This window comes from Triticum aestivum, chromosome 3B (genome assembly GCF_018294505.1).
Source record: "Triticum aestivum cultivar Chinese Spring chromosome 3B, IWGSC CS RefSeq v2.1, whole genome shotgun sequence".
Lineage (NCBI taxonomy): Eukaryota > Viridiplantae > Streptophyta > Magnoliopsida > Poales > Poaceae > Triticum > Triticum aestivum.
In genome coordinates this window covers 30,900,808-30,919,250 of record NC_057801.1, presented here as the reverse complement: position 1 = coordinate 30,919,250, position 18,443 = coordinate 30,900,808, and positions in this window count along the sequence as shown.

Sequence of the window (18,443 nt, the reverse complement as noted above, 5' to 3'; positions counted from 1 at the left end):
TTTTAAACCTTGAGGGTGTTTAGCTGCTATAGTCGCTGATGTGGCAAGGATACTTGACTGACTTGTTTTTTTACGTAATGTGCATGACAGGATTCAAACTAGAAACCTTGGGCTAGTGGTAGCCGCACCTAGCCAACGCAACTAAAGGATGCAATTGATCCGACATAAGCACATTCCTTATAAGAACATAGAGTATCGTTCATATATGATTTCTTTTTTGAAAAATTTCGAAACATTTTCTTGGAAAAACTGTGAACAGTTTGAAATACAAAATATTTTTAGAAGCAAATAACTTACGAAATTCCAAAAACATTTTTTGAACATGTGACACAACAACATTTTGCAAACTACACGTTTTACATTTACTTAATGATAATAACATTTTTTTACATGGTATAAACATTTTTTAAAAATTGTTCAGGTTTCAGAATTTGTGCCTGTTTTTATTTTAAAATATTTTATGTCCGAAATAGTGTTCACCTTTTAAAAATTGATTGTGTTTTAATACAATTAATTTTTTGAAAAACTTTTCAAAAATTTTAAACAATGTCCGCAGTACAAAAAAAATGTTCAATCCAGCATGTCTTCAATATTTTCTGCTACAGCAGCTCCTAGGTTTTCAAAAAATGTTTGCTACGGTTCCTCCTAGTTTTTTTTTCATCTTTCAGATCATGTTCACATTTTGAAATGTTCAAAATTTGAAAAACAGTTCAAGATTGGAAAAATCTTATAGTTTAAGTTTTTTGCTCACGACGTCGCAAAATATTTGCGTTCTATGTTTTTTAACTTCTGAACAATTTTCGAAAACACTATTTTTTTAATTTGTGATAGAAAATAAAAAACAGGAACATTTTTAAGTTACTGTATTATTTTTTTGAAATGCACGAATGTTTTTATGATTGAAAGGACGAACATTTTAGAAAAATACACAATTTTAAAACACGAACATTTTTTCATTTCTCAAAAACGCAAGTAGTGAGCTGGCCCAAATACTCGTTGGTGAGAGTAGTACCTTATCCGGCCGGGATTGTTGTATTCCCGGTGCCCCAAATAGGTATAGGGTCCAAAATAGACCGGGATTGATAAGTTCAGAGTGCCAATTTCCAGGATTCAAAGTTCAGGGTTTGATTTATCTTTCATCTACCAATTCAAGGTTCGTTTTGTTTCCCTAGAAAAATCGAAAACGAAAAATAGCCGTGGAAAAATGGCCATGCCGGGCTAGTGGGACAGGTGACAGCCACAGGCTTGTGGAACGGACAAACGCCAACTAGCCCAGTTGCACGAAAACGCCGGATGATCGATCACTTGTACTCCATTAGTTATGTTTTTCTGTACTTTTGTTCCTTTATGTTTTATTACAAAAAAAAATAATCCGTGAAACGATTTGATTCGGAAGATCAGTTCTGAATGCAACTTGTGTGTCGAAAATTAGAGTTTAAGGCGGCTAGCCTCTCAACCAGTACGTATCTTTAACGACTCTTATCCTGCTGTAAAACAGTAGTATATGTTGTGATGACTAGCCATGCTATCCTCGCGGTAGGCAAGTTGCAACACTAGCAGAGAGTGACCTGTGCATCTGCACCGCTAGATTCAATAACACTTAGTTTGTCTGACAGATCAAATAATCCTTGCTGTTTCCTCCTAAACTCCATGCTCCGGGAACTAATCTAAGGCCGCGTTTGGCATGGATATGACGGATCAAATAGATCGATACACCGGGAACTAATCTAAGGCCGCGTTTGGCATGGATGCAATTTAATACGGGTGTGTTTAACTTACGGGTGTACGTTACGGGCCAAGAGCTATATCCGGCCGGAAGCCAGTACGACGGCCGGCGGAGACCTGTATTTTTTACAAGTGTATTTCAAGGAGAAAACGATAATTCAAACAGAGCCTAAAGATTTCCGGCTGTTACTCCTATTGGAACCGAGAGACCTCTCCGGGGTTGTATTACCCTGCAGACATTTTTCAGAGTTGTACATGTCATATCGCTAAATGCTTCGTTCGTCTTTACGCTCATAGTCTATGTCAGCGATTCATCTTTTTTTGCCGTCCTTTGTACTATATAGCATTGATAATATTGCTTCAGCATAAAGAAAAATCGTGTACTGATTAACACAGCCGAAGTAATTTAATGCATACTTGACTGCTTTTCCTATAACCTTGAAGGCTTGAGCACATGCATGTTGATAATCTTGGTAGATTGCCAGTACTACTCCCTTCGTTCGGAATTACTTGTCGCGAAAATGGATCTATCTAGAACGGAGGGAGTACTAGTGATTAGCCAGTATGCATTGATGTCGAACATAAATTATTATGTCTTACTTTTTAAAAGGTTGACTCTATACACACTTTTTTTTGCGAGCACACACACTTGTTATTGTTGCTTTTGAATTACACATATGTGTACTTTTACTGGATGTCTACCTCGCACAAGTTAATTATATGCACTGTACTAACTAGTTTTCTGATCTAGCTTATCAACCAAGCAGTTGGAGAGCTTTTTTTTCGCTGACATCATTGATGACGTCACTGCTTGTAAAAAATGCGTTCGATTAATGCTCTTATGAAAAGATTGATTAGCTCATTGCTGATGTCACCACTTGTACCTGAACTGCTCTTTCGTTAGCTCTGCCCACCAGAATCGGACAGCTTGTCTTGTGCATCCTTTTTTTTATAAAGACATCATAGAGCATCTTAGGTCTGATTAATATGAAGAAAAATAAAGCTCAAACAATAATAGACAACTGGACGTAGAACGATCAGTAAAAGTAAAATTACATCAAAAAGCATACTAGTTTTCTTCTTCCTTCGATTGTAAGCCGCACATTGGAGAGTGAAAATTGCACTGAACCAACAACAAAGAAAATAAACACTAAAAAACAACCTTGCCATATCAGATCATAATAGCAACTCACCCCTTGAGACGAGAACTATAAATCACTGAGGAAACATCGGCTGGAGCATCATCCCACGAAGAACGGGCTTCCAATCCATCACCACCAGTTTAGAAGGTTGGAGAAACCAAACCAAGCCATAGAATAACACAAATGAAGATGTCAAAGTCATCACACCAAAAGCTTGCCAAAAGCCACACGAAATGCTAAGATCTAAAGGAAAAGAATGGATTTGGGTGCACAACTCTCACAGGCCCTTCGTCGGCACCAGATCGAACATTGAGGTAGGGAGAGTTCAGAGAGACCTTATTCCAACATGACATCGTCGCCACCAAAACCGATGTTGCTGGAGAAACAAAAACCTAAAACCGACGAGGTCGTCGGACGGGGATGAGGAGGAGGGCCACCAAAACTTGTGCATCTCATTCATTGTACAATTAGAAGGTACTCCATCCGTTCCTAAATATAAGTCTTTTTAGATGTTTTAAACTTTTAATATGAACTACATACACTCTTAAAAGACTTATATTTAGAAACGGAGGGAGTATTTTATTTCTTTTTATTCCGCAAGTAGGTTTTGTCTTGAGTGAAGTTTGATCAAAATTATAAGGCCAAATATCAACATTCACAATATCAAATCAGTACCACTAAATGCATCATGGAATTAACTTTTTAATATTCTATATCTTTAGTATTGCAGATGTTTATATATTCCAATATAAATTTGGTTAAACTTTAGGAATTTGACTTAGAACAAATCTTATATGCAGAGTAAAAAGAAACATATGAAATATATAGTTGACTCTAGTTTGAACCACATGGAACTGGGCCTGGTCAATGTACACACCAGCAAGAGTCATTACGTCCTTAGCATACATACATAATCAAAACATATTTTAGATGTGTTAATTCATAAATCTTAGCCACTAATATTTAGAATTAACGTATCTTATATTTTAGCCTATGTGAAAGAATGTAGCGAGTTGTTTGCCTTTTATCTATACCTTAATAATAAAGTCATTAGTGCTTTTTGCGGTACATCACATAAATTGTCTGCAAAATTACAAAATATTACCCACTGATGTCACCTATAATTTTCAAAAAAACATTTCACACAGGGGAATCACCCGCCTGGGCCAGCCCACGCAATAGGGATCTTCTATAGTGGTGCGCTCTGCATGCTAGAAGAAGACGCAGCGCGCGCGTTTGGGCCGGCCCATGTCAGGCAGCCTGTTTTTAAATTATTTGGTACTTCAAAACAGTTCCGAGAGTTTTTTTAAAAATAGATTTTTTAAATAAAAATTTCAATAAATCACAAAATATTTGTGGATTTAAATTTTTTCATAAATTTTATAAAATATTCACATATTCAAAAAATGTTCACGATTTTGAAAGCAAATGTTTGGAAAATATAAAATGTTCATGATTTTTTCGAAAAATCATGTACTAAAAAATGTTAATGAAATTGAACAAAATGTTCGCCAAAATGTTATCGGTGATGCAGCAAAATATTGTCATGGCCATTGGAAATTATGATTTTTTTTCTCTCACGTTGCAACACACGGCCCTTTTGCTAGTTTTAGTAATATAAAAATAGATAGATAGATGCCCAAATGTTGAGGTTCTACAATATTTTTCAATCAAGTAAGAGTATTGAGTAAGGCAATATACTCCCTCACATCTGGTTTAAAGGGTTCATCTCAACATTGTCATCAACCCAGGTAAATGATGAGTAGGGCTGGGTGTTCAGTTTATTTGATCTTTTAGAATTTCAGTTCCAAATAAATAGCCACCGGAATAATTACACAAAATTTAGCACCGAACCGTATTAACTGGAATATATCGGTTCAGTTTGTTTGGTTAACGGAAAAACCAAAGTACAACATCAGTAGGAGTGAGCATTGTATTGAATGTACAAAATAGCCAGTTTCATGAGGTACACATACATGATCGAAATCCTATAATTACTTGTTTGAAGGATCCATTACCTCTTGACTATCGTTGCATGCAAAATAGTAGTAAAATATTTCAAGTAGATTAAACTAAGCACTAGCATGATGTTACGTACTATACTTATATGGGAGGTTGGATTTTTTTTTTGAGAATGTACTAAGAGATTAGAACTCCCACAAGCCAACTAAGTAGCAAGCGGCCTACCGAGAGTCCGCCGCAACCATATACTCCGAGTTGTCGACTGTTACGCTTCAATTCAGTTTCTTCAGTGAATATGGCTTTTTAGGGTTGGAAACCGAACGCAAAACCAAACTCCTTATAGCAGCCAAGTTTTGCAGAGAAACGTAAAACCAAACACTGAGTAAACCGTGAAATCTGTTAAAATGGTTTGGTTCTGTTTGGTTTTCGGTTTTTGGTGTCAAAGTGCCCCCTACTAATGGTGAGTGGATGTTACGAGTTTCATGGGTTCAAAACTTCCCAATGAAATAGTCCTCACGTGTCCAGGTCCTGAAGCTGTAAGTGCGACACCCTCCGTCTAATTGATATGAGTTGTCGATCAATCACAACATGCATCAACCAAGGGAGCATGAGCCGCACGATCATTCACATATGCAAGAATTGCGTGAGCTGCAACGGAGTGGTTACATATTCTTGTTATACTGTATAGATTTGTTGCTGATCAATCCAATGCAACATGCGTCAACAGACAGCTAGCGGTTCACCAATGCGTGCATCTGCCTCATTAGCTGTTGATCAACCAAACTTGATACATCTAGCAAGCATCTACCTCACCTCATTGTTGTACCTCCTGGGCTTCCAAAGAGGAGGTGGAGAATGCACGTGACCAATCCATCACATAAAACGCACGGTTGTTGTACGTACACCAGGACCTAATGCTGAGCTCTTCCAGATACCAGTCCACACCACTGCCACTCTCTCTTCCCTGGATTTGCTCCAGCTCCGTGCTCTCGCGGTCAAGAGATAAGAAGCCAATGCCACAATAGACGAGAATTGCACCTTTGCTCTCTGCGAAGCCGAGGATCCGGAATGATTCTAATGCCTCCAGCTCTTGGGGCATCGGAAGGGCTTTGTGTCCAAGCATCTCCAATGTACATGTAGAATCCCCACAAGGATTCTAAATCCAAGCATGCACCACCATCTCAGTGACCCTTTGGTTATTTCTTTTACTTGCTCTTATCTTGCATAGTGATAACATTAACTCATAGTTGCAGTTTAGAAAACCTTTAGTATCATTATCACTAAATAAACTAATTTTATTAAAAATATTTAGTTGTATATTCACCTCTCTAGTAGACATCCTTAATCCTTCAAGTAGATCTATGCACCCTAGAACACTATAGGAAGTGTCCTAGATATTTAATAGCACCATAGATATGGACATACATGAATGCAGTATAATACACTGAAAGTGTTATAAACTAATTTTGGCATTGTGTTTTCACTTTTCTTAGAATTAGGGTGTTATCTTTGTAACAAAAACAACATAAACCAAATTAATAAAAGAAAATATTCTTTGCTACGAGATGCATTTTTGTTTAGCAAAAATATGTGTGCCTACAATGCTATCATTAGAAATTTATGAAAAAATGTATCTTCGCCTGTACAACAGAGACATGACATTATCTATTATGCTAGATATAAATGAAACATATTATTTAGAATAGTATCTCAAACAATGTGTCACTAAAAAGATATATAAGAAAAATAAGTTATTAAGACGTAAAAATAATAAGCATATTTGCAAATTGTTACTTGTGTAGGGTTGGATTGACACGTTCATTGAGTTTGATATAACAAGTATTTGTTGTATTAGTCTAAGAAAATAGATATTTAGACTAATACACTTTGTTTGAAGAAATATTAAATACAAAAACTCAAAATAGTCAAATAGGACCGGTATACATATATATAAATGCAGTAGGCGTTGTGAATGTGTCTCAACGGAACCGTCTTCCTGACGCGTTTCGCTGACAAGGGGTGTCGAGACCATGTGGAGTCGATGTCGCTCTTCCACAACAATGATGGCGCAGCATACATCACAAAGGAGTGGTCATGTCATGATAAGCTGGATGTATTTAAAGTAAGATTTGATGCACGATACTTTCGCTGAGGGAAATGTTTTCTATCAGAGCCATTTAGCAGCGCGTTGAAGAGGTTTGACTCTTAACATGTGCAGAGAAGAGAAATACCTTCACAATCACACGCTATAAAAATACTATTCACCCAAAGATGTCATTATTCGTATTTGAATTTGTCTTTTTTGAATCTCCAGCTATATGTCGAGTTTTGAGCTGCTTTTTTGGAGCCTTGAATTACATACCTATACCTATCCCTTATACCTATACCTAATACCTAATACCTAATATAATATTAAAGGGAGGATTGTTTCTTCACTTTTTTCGTACAAAACTGCTTTTTCATACATGTTTTACCTGTCTGTCCTCTTCGTCCGTCGCTCGCCCGCATGCAGAATCTTCATGCTCAAGTAGGCCACAACCTGAAGCCCGCGCCCAGGCTAACAAATCCAAATAAATAAAGCCACATTGATTTGTGCCTTCACTCGTAATAAGCTAAAAAATAGATGCGTTATGGAGAATCAAACTTACAACCTCATAGGTAAGGCTAGACGTACCTATTTTCATGGGGGTAATAAGCTAACATAAAAAATGCTAGACGTACAAAACCAATCACAAACTTACCCCCCCCCCCCCCCCCCCCGCCACACACACACACACATGATTTTCATGGGGGTGGGCCGCCTTCCTCATCTATTGACCAATCAAATTTAACTCAGTTTGTAAAACCCCGTAATTCTTTTGTATGTGTAGCATTACTGAGGCTAACCTTGATAACCAACTGGCCTAGCTAACTTTTTTGCAAAAGTACAAGTTTTCTATATATTAGCATGGCCAAAATTATTTCTAGCGGGACATAACCATGATCAAGCAGTTAGAGCACATTTCTTCTTTGGTAATGGTCAACAAAAGGGAGATCAACATGAGGCATCACAAAGCTAGGTGAAGGAAATTATGTAATCACCACACGGAATACATGCTAACATTATGCATGCATGTTCAGGAAAAAAAACACATTAAAAAGAAAAATTATGTCCATGGCTGATTGTTTTAAGTCAATTTGTAAACTAGGGACATGAACGAATATTTTTCTCCATCGCAACATGGAAATAATTTGTAATATCTGGTGCTAGAAGAAGCATGATGTCTGAGTTGGTGGGGACGGCAGGAGCAGCAAACCAGCGTTTTCTGGGTCATTGATGTGTACATGATTAGTGTGGTGGGTCAGCCTTACGTCTTCATATAGTACGACCCCGTCACCGACGCACTGTTCTTCTAGAGGTACACCGTCGGGCAGAAGGCAGCGTCGCTCGACCCAGTGGCACCCATCACAACGCACGAGGAGTCGAACTCATATTTCTTTGTGTGTCCTACACGAACTCCTCGCTTTTCCTACAATTCTTTTCCCTGTCGTAATAGTTGAATGATGACCAATCTTTGTCCAAAAGCTCCCAATCTTTCATGACATGAAGCACGGTCAACGACCAAGTTCTTGGACCTGGCCGACCTAGCAAAACCTGCGGTCTCCCTCATTTGTTGCTGATCAATCCAAACTTGATAAATCTAGCAAGCATGTGCCTCACCTCATTGTTGTACCTCCTAGGCTTCCATAGAGGAGGTGGAGAATGTACGATGACCAATCCATGTCATAAAACACAAGGTGGTTGTACGTACACCAGGACCTAATGCTGAGCTCCCCCGGATACCAGTCCACGCCACAGCTGCTACTCTCTCTTCCCCTGATCTCCTCCAGCGCCGTGCTCTCGAGGTCAAGACATAAGAAGCCGACGCCACCATGGATGAGAATCGCACCTCTGCTCTCTGCCAAGCCGAGGATACCAAAATATTCCGATTCCTCCGGCCCTTGGCCCTGGGGTGTGGTCAGCATGCAGCGCAGCCAGCCTTCGAAGCTCTCCTCGCCATGATCGTCGTCTTGCTCCCGCCTGGTCCAAAGCTCAAGCATCCTGCCATAGTCTATGCTGTTGATGAACGAGAGTGCTTTTCCTCGTCCGGCGGTGCACAGGAACGGTGGTCCTTCCCAACCAGAGCTGACTGGTATGGGTAGCTTGCTCAGGGAGACACGCGCCGCGTCGGCACTAACGTCGAGGGTGTAGTAGCATGCGTGGTCCGTGTATAGCCAGTGCACGGTACGGTGCCACGGCCGTCCACGACGCCGTCGGGCGGCCCTGACATGGTGAGGCCGCCGACGTCTGGGCACTCGATGGGCGCGCTCCAGCTGCGCGAGGCGGAGGAGTATGCGTAGGCGTGCACGAGCTGGTCGTCTCGCTTGGGTTTTTGGCGGTGAAGAGCACACGGAAAGCCGTCGCCGGTCCGTGCCCGTGGTGATCTGCGCCGGTGAGAAGCGCGTACCCCGTAACGTCTCCCCCCAGGCGGTCGTGGTCCAGGTCCACGGCCGGCGGCGGGAGGACGTGCACGTCGCCGACGAGAGGGTGGCACACCGCCAGGTGAAGCTTCCCGAAGTCGAGCGGGGCAGGTAAGAGGCGCACGAGGAGGAGCCCGCCGCGCGACGCCAGGGGCTTGGCGTGGTTGAAGATCCCATCGGCGTTGGGGATGATGGAGGTGGAGCCCATGCTGAGACGCCGCCACGTCGCGTGGATCCTCCCGAACCGCGGCGGGAACCTGGATGTCTTCTCTAGGGCCACCGGCGCTTTGACGGGAAAGAAGTTCTGGTAGAAAGACCCGAGAACGAAGGAGGCGTGCCGCGCGTCCTCGCTCTCCGGCAGGAGGGCGGCTTGTCGGAGGATGGCCCGGTCGTTGCCGAGGAGCCGGAGCCACCGTCTGCACGTGCCGGCGCAGCGGAGGAGGTCAACGGGGTCCGGCAGGAGCGCGAAGATGTCGAGGAGGAGTTCGTCCAGAATTGCGTCGGCCATCGATCGATCTTGGCTAGGGCTCGATGGGTCTGTCGTGGACTCGTGATGGTCTGCCGAGGCGGTTCGATCGTCTAGCCGTGTACGTGACGAACACATACATACACATATGACGGGATATATAAGCCGCCGGTTCCGACTCGAGTCCCGTCTCTACTCCACGACCAGATCGTCTAGCTCGCGAGCTGTTATGATTGCCTCCGTCCGCCATGTCCTATCGCGCCTCTCGTCTCATGTGTTTCTTGATTCAAGGTAGGAATAGCTGAGAGTGCACGGTAAACTCATGGTGAAACATAGCCCGATGCCGATCACTGATTTTCTACTCCCACCTCTCTCCTTGTTAGACTGTATATACGTAGCCTCCGTGCACATATATTGTAACATTGTATTGTATCCCATGGATACCTCTATATAATGAAAGAGCCACACCCCGTTTAGGATGTCGAGTAGTTCCCAACATATTACGTTTTACATGGTATCAGATTAGGTTAAGATAGCTTCCATTGCCTCTACCGCCGCCGCCGCCGGTGCGCCGACCTCCGTCGCCGCCTCCGCCGTCGCTGCACCGGCCCTTGGATCACCATTCCTGGCCTCGCGCCCCCTTGCGCTAGCCCATGGCGCTCCTCCATCGCCGATTCGCCGGGGCCCCTGATCGGATCGGGCCTCCCTGGCGATCAAGCCGCCACGCCGAACGCCGCGGCTGGCGAACTGCTCTCCTGTGGCGCTCCTGCGACGGCTCATGGGGGGCCACCGCCGCCGTCGTCCTGGATGGCGCCTCCTTCCGGTGCGCCTCCTGCGGTGCACCACTACGGCGTCCCATCATCCCATCCCTACGGTGCGCCGCCACAGCAGCCCTACCCGGTGTCGTCGCCGTTGACTCATGGGGCTGCGGCTGTGTAGTCCTACCCGGTGCCCCCGACGCACTTCTACCCTGCACCGCCCCAACCCTACCCGGCTCCGTCGCAGCCATCCCATGTGGCGCCACCTGTGGCTGCCCTACAGTATGGGGCGCCACCTGCGGCTGTCCTGTAGTACAGGGCACCACCTGCGGCATCCTACGGTGCCCCGACCGCTGCTTCTTTCGGGTCCTACCCATCCTACTCGGGACCGGCTGCACATCCGTCGATGGGCTTCTACGCACCGTCTCATGCTCACGGTGATCAGGCCGCAGTGCCGTCGCCGTTTTACTTCTCGCACCTACTGCCGGTGAAACTCACGCCGAACAACTACTTGTCCTGGCGTGCCCAGGTGTTGCCTCTTCTGCGGAGTCGCTATCTGGAGAGCTACATTGACGGATCCATCCCGTGTCCACCCCCTCATCACCCAGCATATCATGCATGGGTGGCCCAGGATCAGGCCATCCTATCCGCCATCCAGTCCTCTCTCGCTCCGAGTGTCTCGTCGCTGGTAATCTTCGCCGCTACGTCCTGGGAGGCGTGGGCGGCTTTTCACACCAGCTTCGCCTCTCAGTCTCAGGCGCGTGCTCACTCTATCCGCACCGAGCTGGGTGAGACCAAGCTTGGTGACCTCAGCATTACGGACTACTTCAACAAGATGAGGGGTCTCGCCGACACACTGGCCTCGATTGGCCAGTCTCTGCAGGACGAGGAGTTCACCACCTTCGTTCTTAACGGGCTTGATGATGATTATGACAATCTCGTTGAGAATGTTCATGGCCGTGATGATCCACTTCCACCTCGCGAGCTGTATGCCCGACTCCTTGGCCGTGAACAATGCATCAAGGCACGCTGTGTCTCCCCGGGTTTCGCCTCCGCCAATGCCGCGACTCGTGGCAAATCTTCGCGGTCATCATCTTCAGGCGGCAAGCCGGCACTGTCCTCCCAGCCGGCCTTGCGTGGCAGTGCGCCATCCATCATGGGTGGCAACCGGTCGGTTGCTTGCTGCTCCTCCTACAGTGCCCCGCAGGCCTGCTAGCTGTGTGGCCTTGAGCGCCACATCACCTCTCGTTGTCATCGCCGCTACAAGCAGGATTTTATGGGTCTCGGCAACAATGGTAAAGGGAACGACAAGCAGGACGCTGCTGCTGTGACGAGTCATGATCATGGTCGCACTCCGTCCTACTCCATTGATCCCACGTGGTATATGGACACCGGAGCTACCAACCACCTCACCGGCGAGATGGACAAGCTCTCTACTCAGGAGCCATATCGTGGTCATGATCAGGTGCACACCGCCAGTGGAGCAGGTATGCGCATCTCTCATGTTGGTCAGGCTTCTCTTCTTGCACACAATTTTCGCAAACTACATCTTTCCAATGTCCTTCGTGTTCCCTCTGCTACGCGTAATTTGTTGTCTGTTCCCCAACTTACACGTGATAATAATGTCCTTGCTGAGTTTCACCCTTTTTGTTTCTTTATCAAGGATCGGGACACGAGGGCCGTTCTGCTTAGCGGTCGTCTTCGCCATGGCTTGTACGCACTTGATGCGCCGCGCACACCCTCCATGTAGTCTTCTCCTCAGGCGTTCAGTGGTGTTCGTGTGTCTTCAACTCACTGGCATGCACGCCTTGGTCATCCTGCAGCTCCCATAGTTCGTCATATGTTGCATCGTTATGAGCTACCAGTTGTGTCCAATAAAACTGTTGAAACTGTCTGTGATGCCTGTCAGCAGGGCAAGAGTCACCAACTTCCATTTTCAGAGTCTAGTCGTGTTGTAAAACATCCTCTTGAGCTTGTGTTTTCTGATGTCTGGGGTCATGCCCAGACATCCGTTAGTGGTCACAATTATTATGTCAGTTTTATTGATGCTTATATTCGGTTTACTTGGCTATATCTTATTAAATGCAAGTCTGATGTGTTCGATGTTTCTATTCCGTTTCAAGCACACGTTGAGCGTCTCCTTAAACAGAAAATCATCCATGTTCAATTCGACTGGGGTGGTGAATACCACAACCTCAACTCGTTTTTTAACAAACTTGGGATTTTGCATTGCGTGTCATGTCCTCATACACATCAGCAGAATGGAACTGTCGAACGTAAGCATCGTCACCTTGTTGGAACTGGCCTAACCTTACTGGCTCAGGCATCTGTTCTGTTTCGGTTCTGGAGTGATGCTTTCTCCACAGCCTGTTTTCTTATTAATAGGCTTCCCTCGCGGCTTCTGAAAATGCAAACCCCGCTTGAACTGTTGCTTAATGAGATTCCAGACTACACGTTCTTCAAAGTGTTTGGGTGTGCATGTTGGCCTTGTGGGGGAACGTTGCAGAAAATTAAAATTTTTCCTACGGTTTCACCAAGATCCATCTATGAGTTCATCTAAGCAACGAGTCAAGGGAGTGAGTTTGCATCTACATACCACTTGTAGATCGCGTGCAGAAGCTTTCAAGGGGATGGTGATGATGGAGTCGTACTCGACGTGATTCGGATCACCGATGACCAAGTGCTGAACGGACAACACCTCCGCGTTCAACACACGTACGGTACGGGCGACGTCTCCTCCGTCTTGATCCAGCAAGGAGGAAGGAGAGGTTGAGGAAGACAGCTCCAACGGCAGCACGACGGCGTGGTGTTGTTGGTGCAGCAGTACTCCGACAGGGCTTCGCCAAGCACGTACGGAGGAGGAGAGGTGTTGGGGAGGGGAGGGGCTGCGCCTTCAATTGTGTGTAGCAGCCCTCCCCTCACCCCTCTATATATAGGAGGAGAGGGGCAAGGGGGCCGGCCCTCTAGGGGAAACCCTAGAGGGGGGCGGCGGCCAAAGGGAGAGGGAAAAAGGGTGGCTTGCCCCCCAAGCTAAGGGGGCGCCCCCTTTAGGGTTTCCCCTCCCCTTGCCCTAGCCGCATGGGCCTAGGTGGGGAGGCGCGCCCAGCCCACTAGGGGCTGGCTCCCTCTCCCACACAGCCCATGTGGCCCCCCCGGGAGGGGTGGCCCCACCCGGTAGACCCCCGGAACCCTTCCGGTGGCCCCGGTACAATACCGGTATGCCACCGAAACTTTCCGGTGTCCGTTTAACAACTTCCCATATATAAATCTTTACCTCCGGACCCTTCCGGAACTCCTCGTGACGTCCGGGATCTCATCCGGGACTCCGAACAACATTCGGTAGTCACATACAAGTTTTCCTAATAACCCTAGCGTCACCGAACCTTAAGTGTGTAGACCCTACGGGTTCGGGAGACATGTAGACATGACCGAGACAGCTCTCGGGCAATAACCAACAGCGGGATCTGGATACCCATGTTGGCTCCCACATGCTCCTCGATGATGTCATCGGATGAACCACGATGTCGAGGATTCAATCAACCCCGTATGCAATTCCCTTTGTCAATCGATACGTTACATGCCCGAGACTCGATCGTCAGTATCCCAATACCTCGTTCAGTCTCGTTACCGGCAAGTCACTTTACTCGTACCGTAATGCATGATCCCGTGACCAAACACTTGGTCACCTTGAGCTCATTATGATGATGCATTACCGAGTGGGCCCAGATATACCTCTCCGTCATACGGAGTGACAAATCCCAGTCTTGATCCGTGTCAACCCAACAGACACTTTCGGAGATACCTGTAATGCACCTTTATAGTCACCCAGTTACGTTGTGACGTTTGGTACACCCAAAGCACTCCTACGATATCCGGGAGTTACACGATCTCATGGTCTAAGGAAGAGATACTTGACATTGGAAAAGCTCTAGCAAACGAACTAACCGACCTTTGTGCTATGCTTAAGATTGGGCCTTGTCCATCACATCATTCTCCTAATGATGTGATCCCGTTATCAACGACATCCAATGTCCATAGCCAGGAAACCATGACTATCTGTTGATCACAACAAGCTAGTCAACTAGAGGCTCACTAGGGACATATTGTGGTCTATGTATTCACATGTGTATTACGATTTCCGGATAATACAGTTATAGCATGAACAAAAGACTATTATCATGAACAAAGAAATATAATAATAATACTTTTATTATTGCCTCTAGGGCATATTTCCAACAGTCTCCCACTTGCACTAGAGTCAATAATCTAGTTACATTGTGATGAATCGAACACCCATAGAGTTCTGGTGTTGATCATGTTTCGCTCGCGAGAGAGGTTTAGTCAACGGATCTGCGACATTCAGATCCGTATGTACTTTGCAAATTTCTATGTCTCCATCTTGAACATTTTCACGGATGGAGTTGAAACGACGCTTGATGTGCCTGGTCTTCTTGTGAAATCTGGGCTCCTTCGCAAGGGCAATAGCTCCAGTATTGTCACAGAAAAGTTTGATCGGCCCCGACTTATTGGGTATGACTCCTAGGTCGGTGATGAACTCCTTCACCCAAATAGCTTCATGCGCTGCCTCCGAGGCTGCCATGTACTCCGCTTCATATGTAGACCCCGCCACGACGCTCTGCTTGCAGCTGCACCAGCTTACTGCTCCACCATTCAACATATACACGTATCCGGTTTGTGACTTAGAGTCATCCAGATCTGTGTCGAAGCTAGCGTCGACGTAACCCTTTACGATGAGCTCTTCGTCACCTCCATAAACAAGAAGCATGTCCTTCGTCCTTTTCAGGTACTTTAGGATATTCTTGACCGCTGTCCAGTGTTCCTTGCCGGGATTACTTTGGTATCTTCCTACCAAACTTACGGCAAGGTTTATATCAGGTCTGGTACACAGCATGGCATACATAATAGATCCTATGGCTGAAGCATAGGGGATGACACTCATCTCTTCTTTATCTTTTGCCGTGGTCGGGCATTGAGCCGAGCTCAATCTCACACCTTGCAATACAGGCAAGAACCCCTTCTTAGACTGATCCATTTTGAACTCTTCAAAATCTTATCAAGGTATGTGCTTTATGAAAGACCTATGAGGCGTCTCGATCTATTTCTATAGATCTTGATGCCTAATATATAAGCAGCTTCTCCAAGGTCCTTCATTGAAAAACACTTATTCAAGTAGGCCTTAATGCTGTCCAAGAATTCTATATCATTTCCCATCAGGAGTATGTCATCTTCATATAATATGAGAAATGCTACAGAGCTCCCACTCACTTTCTTGTAAACGCAGGCTTCTCCATAAGTCTGCATAAACCCAAACGCTTTGATCATCTCATCAAAGCGAATGTTCCAACTCCGAGATGCTTGCACCAGCCCATAAATGGATCGCTGGAGCTTGCATACTTTGTTAGCGTTCTTAGGATCGACGAAACCTTCTGGCTACATCATATACAGCTCTTCCTTAAGATAACCGTTAAGGAATGCCGTTTTGACGTCCATCTGCCATATCTCATAATCATAGCATGCGGCAATTGCTAACATGATTCGGACAGACTTAAGCTTCACTACGGGAGAGAAAGTCTCATCGTAGTCAATCCCTTGAACTTGCCGATAACCCTTAGCAACAAGTCGAGCTTTATAGATGGTGACATTACCATCCGCGTCCGCCTTCTTCTTAAAGATCCATTTGTTTTCTATCGCTCGCCGATCATTGGGCAAGTCAGTCAAAGTCCATACTTTGTTTTCATACATGGATTCTATCTCGGATTTCATGGCTCCAAGCCATTTGTTGGAATCTGGGCCCGCCATCGCTTCTTCATAGTTCGAAGGTTCATCGTTGTCTAACAACATGATTTCCAGGACAGGGTTGCCGTACCACTCTGGTGCGGAACGTGTCCTTGTGGACCTACGAAGTTCAGTAGCAACTTGATCCGAAGTACCTTGATCATCATCATTATTTTCCTCTTCAGTTGGTGTAGGCATCACAGGAACATCTTCCTGAGCTGCACTACTGTCCCGCTCAAGAGGTAGTACTTCATCGAGTTCTACTTTCCTCCCAGTTACTTCTTTCGAGAGAAACTCTTTTTCCAGAAAGGATCCGTTCTTAGCGACAAAGATCTTGCCCTCGGATCTTAAGTAGAAGGTATACCCAATGGTTTCCTTAGGGTATCCTATGAAGACGCATTTTTCCGACTTGGGTTCGAGCTTCTCAGGTTGAAGTTTCTTGACATAAGCATCGCATCCCCAAACTTTCAGAAACGACAGCTTAGGTTTCTTCCCAAACCATAATTCATACGGTGTCGTCTCAATGGATTTAGACGGTGCCCTATTTAAAGTGAATGTAGCTGTCTCTAGAGCGTATCCCCAAAATGATAGCGGTAAATCGGTAAGAGACATCATAGACCGCACCATATCCAATAGAGTGCGATTACGACGTTCGGACACACCGTTACGCTGAGGTGTTCCAGGCGGCGTGAGTTGTGAAACGATTCCACATTTCCTTAAGTGTGTACCAAATTCGTGACTTAAGTATTCTCCTCCATGATCTGATCGTAAGAATTTTATCTTTCGGTCACGTTGATTCTCTACTTCATTCTGAAATTCCTTGAACTTTTCAAAGGTCTCAGACTTGTGTTTCATCAAGTAGACATACCCATATCTACTCAAGTCATCTGTGAGAGTGAGAACATAACGATATCCTCCGCGAGCCTCAACACTCATTGGACCGCACACATCGGTATGTATGATTTCCAACAAGTTGGTTGCTCGCTCCATTGTTCCGGAGAACGGAGTCTTGGTCATCTTGCCCATGAGGCATGGTTCACATGTGTCAAATGATTCATAATCAAGAGACTCTAAAAGTCCATCAGCATGGAGCTTCTTCATGCGCTTGACACCAATATGACCAAGGCGGCAGTGCCACAAGTATGTGGGACTATCGTTATCAACTTTACATCTTTTGGTATTCACGCTATGAATATGTGTAACACTACGTTCGAGATTCATTAAGAATAAACCATTGACCATTGGAGCATGACCATAGAACATATCTCTCATATAAATAGAACAACCATTATTCTCGGACTTAAATGAGTAGCCATCTCGTATTAAACGAGATCCAGATACAATGTTCATGCTCAAACTTGGCACCAAATAACAATTATTAAGGTTCAAAACTAATCCCGTAGGTAAATGTAGAGGTAGCGTGCCGACGGCGATCACATCGACTCTAGAACCATTCCCGATGCGCATCGTCACCTCGTCCTTCGCCAGTCTCCGCTTATTCCGCAGCTCTTGCTATGAGTTACAAATATTAGCAACGGCACCGGTATCAAATACCCAGGAGTTACTACGAGTACTGGTAAGGTACACATCAATTACATGTATATCAAATATACCTTTAGTGTTGCCGGCCTTCTTATCCGCTAAGTATTTGGGGCAGTTCCGCTTCCAGTGACCCTTCCCCTTGCAATAAAAGCACTCAGTCTCAGGCTTGGGTCCATTCTTTGACTTCTTCCCGGCAACTGGCTTACCGGGCGCGGCAACCTCTTTGCCGTCCTTCTTGAAGTTCTTCTTACCCTTGCCCTTCTTGAACTTAGTGGTCTTATTGACCATCAACACTTGATGTTATTTCTTGATTTCAACCTCTGCTGACTTCAGCATAGAAAATACTTCAGGAATGGTCTTTACCATCCCCTGCATATTGTAGTTCATCACAAAGCTCTTGTAGCTTGGTGGGAGCGACTGAAGGATTCTGTCAATGACTGCCTCATCAGGGAGGTTAATATTCAGCTGGGTCATACGGTTGTGCAAGCCAGACATCTTGAGTATGTGCTCACTGACAGAACTATTTTCCTCCATCTTACAACTATAGAATTT